This window comes from Dermacentor silvarum, chromosome 10, assembly GCF_013339745.2.
Source record: "Dermacentor silvarum isolate Dsil-2018 chromosome 10, BIME_Dsil_1.4, whole genome shotgun sequence".
NCBI lineage: Eukaryota > Metazoa > Arthropoda > Arachnida > Ixodida > Ixodidae > Dermacentor > Dermacentor silvarum.
The window spans coordinates 70,881,993-70,895,386 of record NC_051163.1 but is presented as its reverse complement, the minus strand read 5'-3'; the positions used below and the strand labels follow the sequence as shown (position 1 = coordinate 70,895,386).

Below are 13,394 nucleotides of genomic sequence, written 5' to 3'. Positions count from 1 at the left end.
ATGCCGGGTGATGGTGGAATGCCGGGCGATGGGTGGAATGCCGGGTGATGGGTGGAATGCTGGGCGATGGGTGGAATGCTGGGTATAACAGTGGGCACATCAGGTCAAATGCAAGTTGTGTAATGAATCGAAGAAGCAGCCATTGCACTTAGGAAGCTCATGATGGGCTATCTTCATGCGTTCTTGAGTCTTGCAAAGTGTGCAGTCTGTATCTACATGTGGCCAAGTATGCCGCTACATTTTCATGCCATAAGGAATCAATGCATAGCACCATAATATGTTCTATATCTTCACACTTTATTGAAAAAATGCAATAGGTTAAGGCGATTCACGTCTTCCATACTCGCTTGCCCTCGCACCCGCTTCTGTAAAGAAGCTCCAAAGGTGCTTCGTTACAGAAGCAAGGTGGTGCTCTGGAGGTGGTGCTGGTGGCCCCATCGGATGTTCCCCGATGTACTTCTCCAGGCAGTCTAAAAGAGTGCAATAAATATAGAAATAAATTGTTATTGAAACCATTTGTAGTAATAAGTGAATGTAGGAAATCTGCTGCAAAAGATTCAACAAGTTTCAAATAATACAATGCAGCATATATTACACACAAATATGCTACCCAGTGCACATGGCAGAGCAGATTTATTTTCAGTGAGAATGTATGCACATGCATCACACTGTTTTGCTGAGTCGCATGGATATTAGTAGGTGTTTGCCAAAGCTACGCCTCTTCTCATTAGGAGTTTGGCTTTACTGCATAGTTTAGTGAAACGGCAGCTGCATTCGAAGCACCGTCAGGCGGATTTATTGCTTCCGATTTCGCATAATTTGTCTGCTCTTCAACCACCCAAATTTCTCTCAGATTTCGGGAGCCACAACTTGGCTAGACTGTCTCTAACCCAAGGGTGGCTTAACGGGCATGTTGGTAAAGTTTCATCTTTGGTTAGCAGCGCGACCATCTACATGGAAGCGAGAGAAGGGATAGGAAAGAGCGCTGACTTACAATTTTATTGTGCACGTAATCAAGGTTTAAATACCACGCTAAGGCACAAAAGAAAAAACAGAAAGGTAGCACATATTCAGGACTCGGCTTCCAACATACAATATGCAAATCATGTGGTTAAATATTGCACTTCTTTATCGCACAGTGACAATGAAAGGGCACTGACACAGCGCTCCCTAGATTTGTGAATTTCGGGCGCTTCAATAATTTCTCTGGTATGTTTGTTTTTGTTGCGACTGATAATTTGTGCTCTATCAAATAAGGGTTTGCAACGGTGATCTCTGCAATGAATATTCAGATGACCAGAAACGGAGTTGAAAACATGATTATTATGCTCCTTTAATTGTTCATTGAGACAGCGTCCCATCTGACTAATGTATTCGCGGCCGCAGGAAAGAGGAATGTTGTAAACAACACGTACAGTGCATGTGACAAAGCGGTTATTATGGTTGGTTCTGCAGCAACTTTTTCTTTCTTTAGGATTACAGTTGACCTGCCTGCATAAACATGACAGCTTATGTGGTGCCGAAAACACAACATTGACACCAGCACGCCGACCAACTTCTTGAGAGTATGGGAGAACGTGTGGATGTAAGGGATGACGGTGACTCTCTTCCTGGAAGTGGCAGAATCTGGGTTGCTAGCTTTTCCTTGCTTTTGCAAGCTTCCGGCTACTGACGCAGCAGACTGCCCGGGTCGCCCGATTGCTTGTCTCCGGGCCTGTCTCCCGAAACTGGTTTTCATTAAGTGGTGACAGGACTTTGAAAAGGAATTGGTGAAGCATAGGCAAACGATTTCTTGCTTGATGAGCATTGAATGGGCCGAGTTAAAAGGTAAAATAGCTTTGCAAGCTCTGGGTTCATACATCCAGCACAGCTGGTTGTTCCTAAACATGAGTCTGAGGTCTAAAAACCTAATCGAGTCGGCAACTGGCAGCTCATGGGTTAAGACAAATGGATGAAGACACTCTTTAAACAGCGATAAAGCATCACGGCAGCTAGTTTTGACAGTGTCGGCGTGAGTATCTAAATGAACTAAAAAATTATCTACAAACCTAAAAACATGCCACGAAAGACAGAAGGCGTTTGGAAAGTGCACGGCGGGAAGACGTATCTACAAAGGTGCGGGGTTTACATCGGTTCATGCATAGCGCCCATGCTGAGTGACATCTTGCTAGCCACTCACGGCTGTGCACTTTCCAAACTCCTTGCGTCTTTCGTGGAAAAAGTTTTTAGGTTTGTAGATGATTTTTTGGTTCTTTTAGATACTGACGCCGACACTGTCGAAACTAGCTGCTGTGATGCTTTATCGCTGTTTAAAGAATGTCTTCATACATTTGTGTTAACCCATGAGCTGCCAGTTGCCGACTCGATTAGGTTTTTAGACCTGACTCATTTTTAGGAACAACCAGCTGTGCTGGATGTATGAACCCAGAGCTTGCAAAGCTCTTTTACCTTTTAACTCAGCCCATTCAAAGCTCAGCAAGGAATCGTGAGCCTATGCTTCACTAATTCCCTTTCAAAGTCCTGTCACCACTTAATGGAAACCAGTTTCGGGAAACAGGCCCGAAGACTTGAGCAATCGGGCGACCCAGGCAGTCTGCTGACGTCAGTAACTGGAAGCTTGCAAAAGCAATAAAAAGCTAGCAACTCAGATTCTGCCACGTCCAGGAAGAAAGTCAGCGTCATCCCTTACATCCACACGTCCCATAATATCAAGAAAGTTGGTCGGCGTGCTGGTGACGATGTTGTGTTTTTGGCACCACATAAGCTGTCACGCTTATGCAGGCAGGTCAACTGTAATCCTTAAGAAAGAAAAAAAAATTGCTGCAGAACCAACCATAATAACCGCTTTGTCACGTGCGCTGTAGGTGTTGTTTACAACATTCCTCTTTCCTGTGGCCACAAATACATTGGTCAGACGGGACGCTGTCTCAATGAACGATTAAAGGAGCATAATAATCACGTTTTCAACTCTGTTTCTGGTCATCTTGGTATTCATTGCAGAGACCACCGTTGCAAACCCTTATTTGATGGCGCATAAATTATCAGTCGCAACAAAAACAAACATCCTAGAGAAATTATTGAAGCGCTCGAAATTCACAAATCTGAGGAGCGCTGTGTCAGTGCCCCTTCATTGTCACTGTGCGATTAAGAAGTGCAATATTTAACCACATGATTTGCATATCGTATGTTGGAAGCTGAGTCCTGAACACGTGCTACCTTTCTGTTTTTTCTTTTGTGCCTTAGCGTGGTATTTAAACCTTGGTTATGTGCGCAATAAAATTGTAAGTCAGCACTCTTTCCTATCCCTTCTCTCGCTTCCATGTAGATCGTCGCGCTGCTAACCTAAGATGTCTCCAACGAATGCAGGAGGCCTGCAAGGTGCTAGTTCTGTCATCTGCTACCGTTAGCCTGTTGCTCGCAGTCTGTATTTCATGCAGTGGGCGAGGAAGCGGGTCGTAACTTTAGCATTAGCCAAGTAGGCATAAAATATTTTGAATGTACAAGCCGTAGTCATGGCTGGTTTCCATGCTTTATTTAGCTGCAATGATGGCAACTAATGTTTTAGTGTTCTTTTGAAACCCCATATAGCTTCCTTGCTAAGCTAGCCTACATCTTCAATGTAAAAAAGCCTAAGGAAGCATCTGAATATACAGAGCAATCTCTTATGCTCGTTTGTTCCTAAAAACCTTTTTAGCAACAAACGGTATTTGCAGCAGACTGTTGATGGCAGTACAAGAGTTACTGGCACTTCATTCATAAAGCAATTGAAACTGCGCAGAAAAACTAGGCGTTACAGCCACACTATGTTGTCATCCGTTTTAATCCAGGCTGGCCGCGAGTTCTAGAACTATGCATGATGCCTAGCACCTTGATTTTTTTAGGGCACTGATGACAGGCATGAAAATTTATAGGAAGCTGCACACAGGTCAAGCTCAACTATCCATGTCATAGCGTACATGTCAATAATGTGCGAGGTGTTTTCTTTGTGTAGTAATTCTTTCCTCATCTTTATGCTCAATTAAGGCACATGTTGCCATCTGACTTTCTTGATTGCTTGTCATTGAAACCGATTATAGGGGAAACTGCAGACAGTTTTCGCAAGAAACCAATATCTCGATATTATCCTATGCTGCTTTGACAGTGCATATATACGGCTTAAGAAAAAGACACATGTATAGGCACTCGCATCATTCTTGCTTTGGCATTTCTTTCCATTGTGTGTACATCAACGTTAACTTATCCAGATAACTTTCAGATATACAGTCAAGTTTCTTATATGAGGTGAATGTTCACTTACTCTTCACAGCAGCCACTTTCTCTGGTGTTGCCAGAAGCTTCCCAGATGCATCAGAGATAGTCCGGCTGGCCGGCCCAGTCGGGCTTCTTTCCCCAGCTTGTGTTGGTGTCCACAGGTGCTGTGCCAGACCTAATGCGCACTTGGCTTCGAAGGTACACTTTAGTATGTAATGCCACTTGTTGAGTGGCATCACAAATCCCACACCAATCTGCACCTGCAACAGATAGAAAGTATATTTTTTTTTACCAGTAATCGTAACCCTAAAACACACTTGCATAAAACAATATTGTATAGGTTAGGTCCTTTGATTTGTGATAAAATCCCATAATTTCCCATTTCTGCACCTCGAACAAGCGTTATAAAAATTGGGTTAAACCCACTCTTACCACGAAATTAACCTTTCTGTAAAGGATATTAAACTAATAAAATTTCTCCACCTTGTGGGCAGCAAGCAGTCATATTTTATAGTTTAACCTTGCAATAAGGAAATTGATGGAGAAAGCAAAAAATTGGTTCAAATAGGCGCAGTACCACGCAGAGAACAGTGCAAAAACGAGTGCCATCGTGGCCTCCGAGATTGTAAGCAGTGTCACACTGAGAACAGAGCACACGTGACCTGAGGGAGCCATGTGCACCAGTTTCCAAAGTCCAATACCATTATACACTGCACGGCCTCGTTCTGAAGAACACTGGAGAAATGCCTTGAAAGCATGATTACCCTTGCACGGTTGAAAAAGAGTGAATTTCCTTGTGATTTCTGAAATCCACGTGCAGCACTCACTCATCTTCGCAGTTAAATCATCGTCATGACTAAACTGGTGCAGAGGATGCGCCAAGTCCCGTCGCAATTGCAAACTTCAGAACTTGGTGTGCACCCTCCTTTTACTGCGATCAGATTTGACATGTTTGTTTTAACAGTACGGTGCTATTGAGTATGTTCATTATATGTGGACACAGTTTGAACAGGCATGGTCAGAAAATAATAAATGCAATAAAATGCGGTCATTTTAAACCAATAATTCATTATATCTGCGATTGTTATAAGCGAGAACTGTAGTGCACATGAACGTAAGCTGCAAGAATTTTTTGACATAGCGCTACAGTAATAGCACAAGTAAAGGCATTTGATAAACCGCTGATAAGCCATCACTGTTTCTCACTCCTTCGCTACACTCGTTACTCGTGCCCTCATACTACACTACAAAGTGCAGCTAAAGCTACGAATTGCATTGCACGGCAGAAGTAAGGTTCCTCCATTGTCTGCCCCTAATCACTCTCCCCATTAAGATAGCTTAATGGAACCTTCACAAACGCTTCAGTGTTGCACAATGGGCGACCCCCTCCGGCATTCTCAGAACACAAAATTGGCTCTCGTCATGTCGGTACTGTCCTTCCTCGATGATTGACTGGTCGACAGCTTTTGCTCCTAACGCCGAGGTCACCTGGAGCACCCTGTTGACATCGTGATGCACGGAGGCAGTGCCAGAAAGGCCAGGGGAGCAGTAAATGAGTTTTTTTTTATTTGTGGCATTCCCACTGCACATAGCACTGCCGCATTCACCAGACTATGGTCATGGCATTCTCTACATCATGCGCACATTTCTTTGAAATATCAACTGTCAGATGTTATGTTTAGGGGCCCTTTAAGAAATTTTCTTCATTTATATCAAGGCTGTCATATTCACCAAGGCTTTCTAAATAAACCTTCAGTTTAGACAGCAACAATATTGTGTTGTTTCCTTAGTCCTTGATTTTCTGTGCTGTCCACAATGCATCATCTCCAATCAATGTCTTTGTGTATCACTGTTCAAACACCATATTGTTTTTTTGATAAGCTGACCTGCAATACATCTTCAATGTAAAGTAGCCTAAGGAAGTGTCTCAAAGTAAAACAAAGCAATCTGTTATGCTCGTTTATTTCTAATAAACATATTCTTGCAGCAAATGGAAATTGTGGGAGACTGTTTGTGGGTGCTAAAAAAAGAGTTACTGGCAGTAGATTTACAAAGAAATTGAAATTGCACAGAAAGGAAAAGCCTAGTTACAGTCACACTGTGTAGTCATCTGCTCTAATCCAAGCTGGAGGCGAGTGCTGAAACTTTGTATGATGCCTCAGTGCCTTGCTTTTTTTTGGCGTCGACAACAGGCATAATTTATCGCAGGCTTATCACGACAAATACAGATATCCATTTTATAACTGACATGCCACTAATGTGCAAGGTGCTTTCTTTGTGTAGTAATTCTTTCTTCATTTCTATTCTCAAATAAAATGAAATCGCTGCAAGTAAGCCAAAAGTACTGATAGGACACATGTCACAAATTTCAATAAGACAGGTGTGCTTAGAAATCGCATGGCTCTGAATGTTGCAGATTATAACAAATAGATCCCCACTGTCACCACATTGGAAAGACAGTGGTTTAAATAGCTTCTTTTCAGACCACACAATTTGCCAAGCTGTGTCAGAACCAAATTAATTTTACTCAAACATTTTTTCAAGAGCATTAGGATGAATGCTGCAGCATGGAAAACTATGATCGAAGATGTCAAGTCTGCATTACACTTTTCAAGGAACATAAGGTGCTGAAAATCTCACTTGTCTTTAAGACAATAAACAGTAGGCACTAGCATCAATCATTGTTTGGCATTTCTTTTTGCTGTGTCAACGCTACTCATCCAGATAAGTTTCTGATATACAGTAGTGAATGTAAATCATTCAGGTAACTCAGGTAAAATTCAGGTAACTGTTCACTTACTCTTCACAGCAGCCACTTTCTCCGGTGTTGCCGCAAGCTTTCTGGTTGAATCCAAACTGTGCGGCAGGCCTGCCCAGTCAGGCGTCTTTCCCCAGCTTCTGCTGGTGTCCACAGGCCCACATCTATTGCACACTTGGCATCTGATGTACACTTTAAATATACTGCCACTGTTATAAGGCAGCACAAAGCCTACACCAATCTGCACCTGCAATAGATATGAAGTGTTATTTCTTTGACCGATACTCATAACACTAAAGCACATTTGTATAAAAATATTTTGTAGGTTAGGTCCTTCGATTTCTGAAAAACCCCCAAGCCCTTTTTTGTGCTGATGACAAGTTTCACAGTTCAAACTAACACATTCTCAAGATATAACTGTAACTGCAGAATTATTCACCCAACATACACATTCTCTTGTATAGCTCAATAGCTTCGGACATGGAAGCACTTGAAATGCTAGTATAGTGTATACAGGTGAGGTCAACATAAAGCGTATGAACACACCCAGACATATTGCTAACATTCAAGAACTTTTATTTCCCGGTACCCCATCTTGTACCTCGGCTTGTGCGTCAGAGAATACATGTATAAGTGTAATCATTAGTACAACAGCAAACAATTGCAAAAAAAATGCTGACGCTTGCACGGTAATTTCAGCTCATATGCAGGAATTCCAATTTTTTTGACAACACAAAATATTTGCTAATACATACGTGACCAGCCCTGACAATCCACTCATTCTGTTGAGTCAACTCACACCCATTTCTACCTAGAATACGGTACTTTCAAAACAGGAACGGCAGCCACATTTTAAGAATTGAAGGAACAACAAACCATTTGGTGCCGTTATCTTCACTTTGTTACTGTGCTCACGCAGCCTCATTCGCACATCTGCCTGTTTAGCCTATGTAGCTTCTTCCACAGAATAATCCAATGTGATATATAATGTATTCTCTGCATTTGACAACACTTTACCGTTTTTTTTTACATTTTACACTTGTGGCATTCCTGGTAAATGCTACCTAGTTTGGTGCAGAATAGACAAAGTTGATGTCTGCTTGCTGTGCTTTTTAAGTTGTGTGAAAGGCTGTGATATACGGTCCTGCAGCATCCTTTATCTTGTTAATGGTGGCAACCCCTGCCATTCAGCACACACCTGCCTCTGCAGTGACTGTTTGAGCAGGCCTTCCGCAACGAGCACCAGGAACTAACTTGGGTAGCCAACCTCGTGAAGGTTTGTCGCCTGCAACCTAAAGGTTGCATTCATTAGTTGCTAGCATGACTTTCTTTTGCACCAAAAATGTAGTCGATTGCAGTGCATGTGTGATATATTCTATTCCATTAAGCTGTAGAAGCTATATAGGCCAAAGGTGCTACATTATGTGAGCACAGTAAAAAAAAAGACGGACACCAGATAGTGCTTTTTGTGCCTTCATTGCTTCAATGTAGCTGCCATCCCCATTCTGAATGTGCTCTTATTCGATGCTGAAATGGGTCGAGTTGACTCTACAGATTACAGATAAGTGGAGTTTTAGGATTGGTGATCCGTGCATTGGTAAACACTTTAGTACATTGGCAAATAAAAAAAAATGAATTCCTTCATATGTGGACAGATGGCACTACAGTTACAAGTTTTTATCGGTATACACCATCGCTTCGTTTTGATCAGCTTATTGAAACCACACTGACACACTTGTCTATGACTTTTGCTATCCAGTGCACCTCTAAACTTCTTTTTTGGTTTTTGCATTTTTCAGAAACCTGGCGCTACTAAACAGTTGAGTGCATGTGCATTTATTACAAGAGCTGCTAAATGGCTAGCGAAACTAGGGAATGTTGATGACAGAGCGAGACAGCCCAAAAACAATGTAAAAATGGGTATGGTAGCCATTTAGCTGCCCTTTAATAAATGCGCTAGTCGTCCACTACTTAATAGCACCAGGTTCCTGAAAAATCCCAAAGCGAAACAAATTAATTGTAACAATGTATAGCAACAGCCAAAGATGTGTGCCAGGACGGCATAACTTTGTCTATAAAAAAGATGTTATTTCAGGTTAAACACTTGTATCTGTAGTGCCTTCTGTGAGCATGCCAGATGATACGGTTGGTTTTCCTCATTGCTTTTGACATTATCATAAGCGGTCAGTGTTTGTTCTAAAAAAAGTTGTAATGCGAAAAACCACAATTTAGTTCTCTTGGCATGTGTCAAAGATTACATTAACAAAAACAAATAATATTTGGACTGGCTAGTATAAATTCATGGTACCATGGCACCAAGTTGAACACAATAAGAGGAATATCTTCTTTGTGTGTTCCACTTCTCATGCAAAAAAACAATGAAAGATTGCAGGTGTAGGTGCACAGAGATTTTATGCCTCAGAAAGCATCAACTTTCTGTGTGCCTGCCAGTGAAACCTTCATTTATACTACACCTATCAATAGCTAGTCTAGCATTTATTTGAGATGCCACCGAATAGTTAAGAGACTGACAATGCCACGGGATAATGTACAGCCATATGTAACACTCAAAGCAACAGCGAAAAACAGTGTGAGCCACACCTGCTCCTAGCTTTGCAATAAGTAGCAATTTCATTGACTCTTGGAAAAGCATACATAATATCTACTGTACAGGACAATGAGGCACACATAACAGATGGAGATGGAAGTTACTGACAAAAGCATATGCACACTATTTCTTGAGTTTACTCAGTTATAGCATAAATTGAAATGCGAACAGGAATATTTGTTACGCATAATTACACGGATGTGCAACATGTAATCACACTGAAGCTGGTTTCTAAGCATGCAGTAGTCTCAAGTGCATGTTTTGGAGTCTAAATTAGACTGCTGTTACAAGTGCAGCTAAACCTGGAAATCAACCACTTTCAAGTAGTTTCAGAATTGGTTGCATTTGAATTCTTATGGTAGATATATTTTGTACATTCAGTAAGTTTTTCATTCAAAATCAGTACTTGTGCCTGTTCCCCTGTTTCAAGAAAATTTTTAAACTGCGCGACGACAAGACGTGAACAGAAACATTGAAGCTCACACACGTTTCTGTTCACGTTGTGTCTTCTTTGTGCAGTTTAAAAATTTTTGCTGAATCTATGAACTGACTAGCCCAACAACATGCCTTACTTCCCTTGTTTATGCATCACAGTTGCAATTCATTCAGCCCGACCACACGAGACGTCACACTGAAATTCCAGAAATCGATTTTACGACAACAATAATGACAAATTGATTTAACAACAAAGCCTAGACTTACCTACTTATATGTCTCTTCACTCAGGCATAGGTCAGAGCTGCTCACAGATATTAATCACCAACGTCATCTGCAGAGGAAGAGGCTGAAAAAAAACAGGTTTTCTGAAAGTACAGAAATACAGGACAGGCTCTAAAACTATGTCGAGTGACACAACAGATGCTAGTCAATTTAGAGGTTATTACATACAAAAGCATACAGTTTCACACAGACAACTGTTGCATTGAATAAGAGATGACACTGTGACAAACACAAGGACTATTTTAGCACTTGCGCATTATCTACCAATCAGCCGATAAGTTTATTATGAGCAAATAAAGACTGAAAGGACCCCAACTGATCCCACTAATGAGGTGCACCTACTGACACATTAAAGTAGCTACTCCACAGTCTGAGATTTCAGGAAGGAAATGTGTTTCTGAAGTTATTGAGGTGTTACCTGAAGTGTAATAAGTGTACAATAAGTTTCTTTCCATGTGATGTTCTATTCACAGTGACAGTTCAAAAAATCTGCTAAGCCACCTTTGGTATTATGCATGTTGAATTTCTGGAACTTTTCGGAAATTTGCAGTTTTTTTTTTCAGTATTTATACTTTCCGCAGGTCTGTTTACGTCCGACAAAGTAGTACCAGCTACAGCATGCTTGCTCTGAGTGTGGCAGTAGTGATGTGTTATGCCAAGGCAATTCCAGCTGACCTGCCTTGGATTAAAAGCAGCTTAATTCAAAAAACAATTATGGGGGTTTTAAATGTCAAAACCACCATCTGATTATCAGGCACGCCGTAGTGAGGGACTCAGGAATAATTTGGACCACCTGAGGTTCTTTTAACGGGCACCTAAATTTAAGTGCACGGGTGTTTTTTACATTTTCCCCCCACCGAAATGCGGCCGCCGTAGCCGGGATTTGATCCTGCGGCCTCGTGCTTAGCAGCCCAACACTATAGCCACTAAGCAACCACGTCAGGTGGCGGTTTAATTCTAAGCATGCTTGACCACATACATAATGCCTAACCACATATATAATGTGCGACAAGTTCTAGATCACACAACTCTGCCCACTTTCTTGCTCCATGCAGGTGAAAATTCAAATTTACGACACCACTATCAGAGGAAGTAGAGCAGGTGCTTTATAATTCCTGACAGTGATATGCAGTCATTATTTCACTCTAAGAACAAGCGAAATGCATGTAAATGGTTTCTTGATGAACCTATCGCCACATAGAAAGCAGCAGACGTCTTCCACAATCTACGTAGTGCACCAAATGGCAACTAATAATCTCAAGCTCAGGTGTACCTTCAAGGCATGGGCACACATACAGTGCAGGAAGCTTACTGCCCATTCGAAGCCAACATGTGCCGTATTTTACAAACAGCTTGATATAAAATATGCAATTGGAACAGTATTGCCTCTTCCATATTGACAGTGTCATGAAATTAAATGCCTTTGGACCTGTTGCACAGAATCGAAATTTTCACATTCAAACAGTCTCTCTAATAAAAAAAATAAAGCTTGTACAAATCAGTGCATACATTTATTAAGAAAGAAATGGCAACTGTTCTACAGTGTTCCGCCGATAACCACAGCAAACCACCACTCAGGCTCGCAAGCCAACAATTTGCCATTGCAGTTGTCCCACACTTGTAAAATGAACAGAAAACTACTACGCAAATAGAACGAGAACACAGCTGTGTATTTCAGGCACAGTTTTCTTGCAGTCCTGTACGAACTACCTCGGTTTAACAGCCCTTTTCAGTGCAAAATGAAATCTGGAAAAACGTAATTAAAGAGAAGCATTTTCTGTAACTGCGTAAATCCGCCGAGGATACTGTAATACGAAGTTCTCTCAATATGCATCAGCTATCAACTTCCGTGTCACGCTACACATATAATCGTTTAAATCTATTCCTTAAACGCCGATAATTAAAAGTGCAACCGTGCACACTCATCACGGCTCCGTACAAACAAAATGAGCCGCAAAACAAACACTTCTAAATGCAACGTAATTTGTCTTATGGTATCGACTCTTGGTTAGCAGAACACCGCGGTGGCTGCAGATATTTTTTAGCGCTGTAGCTCGGACGTATTCATACCGACGTTTCGGCTTCGTTACGAGTCAATACAGCGTTTAATGCAAACCGTAAACTTAAAATGCACGGTGATCATCTTGCCGGCGGAATATCTTTGCGTCTAATACTGGGAAATTTTTACGAGTGGTAGTGCGCACGTCTTATCTCATTACCAGCGCGTATTAGTAGCGACTAATCTCTACAAACGTAGTGCGCAAGCAAATTCAGCGCCATTGCAACCGCATTCGGTACCACGCTGTTCGATTTCCAGGGAAACAATGCATAGAGCAATGATAACGCGCAACGTAAAAAGGATAGCATGCACGGCTACCTACCTTTGGCACGAAAAACACGCGTCCGTCCGTCTTGTGGCGATGTGCCGCGCTGCCGATTGCCGGGCGTCCGTTGGTCTTGGGGCAATGTGCCGACTTCCCGATGTACCCGGACTTCAAAGCATTTCTCCTCGCCACAGAGCGCGTTGTCGAGAAGGAACTTCATCACTGCTTTTCACTGTTGTGCGGAAGCATTTGAAGACGGTATCCTCCAACACTACGAATCACGTCCGTCCGCAAATCAAACAAAGGGATCACTGAGGTTGTGTTGCAGTAGGTTGCTGTTGAATTAGTTCCTCCCGTATGACGCATCATATCCGGCCCAGAAGTTCCTCCTTCGTTAATGAGCGCAATATAAAAGCGACATCACGAGAGAGTAAAAGAAAAAGTCACTAAACGACGACTGCATCACCACAGAGATACGCACGCAGCATAACACGACGCCATGTCTGTAAACAGCGATAGTGGCGACGCTACGGCCGCGGTGCCTGAACAGGTTTCAGTTTCGATTTCAAAATATCACCTCCTAATTCACTTTTGCGGATGGTGTCAGGAACCGCTCAGAATAATGCTCTAACGCTCAATGTAAAAGCAACGTGATATCTTAGTCTATCGGTGCACCATGCAATATTGATTGTACACTATGCAATCAGTATTGGAGGGGTGGAGGGGCTATTTT

At 42.0% G+C, this 13,394-nt stretch overlaps 1 long non-coding RNA gene across 3 annotated transcripts; it reads right to left on the bottom strand.

The window, feature by feature from the left end:
• Positions 1-285: 285 nt before the first annotated feature.
• On the bottom strand, positions 286-13,174 carry LOC119466026 (uncharacterized). 3 transcript variants are annotated; one of them, XR_005194986.2, is made up of 5 exons: positions 12,719-13,174; positions 10,320-10,420; positions 7,052-7,256; positions 4,298-4,511; positions 286-470 (listed from the first exon to the last, which is right to left on the bottom strand). It is a non-coding gene; the product is annotated as an uncharacterized LOC119466026 (long non-coding RNA). The 3 variants fall into 3 exon arrangements; XR_005194985.2 differs by having other exon boundaries at positions 10,320-10,401; positions 12,719-13,173; XR_005194987.2 differs by having other exon boundaries at positions 10,324-10,401; positions 12,719-13,173.
• Between the last annotated feature and the right edge of the window lie 220 nt (positions 13,175-13,394).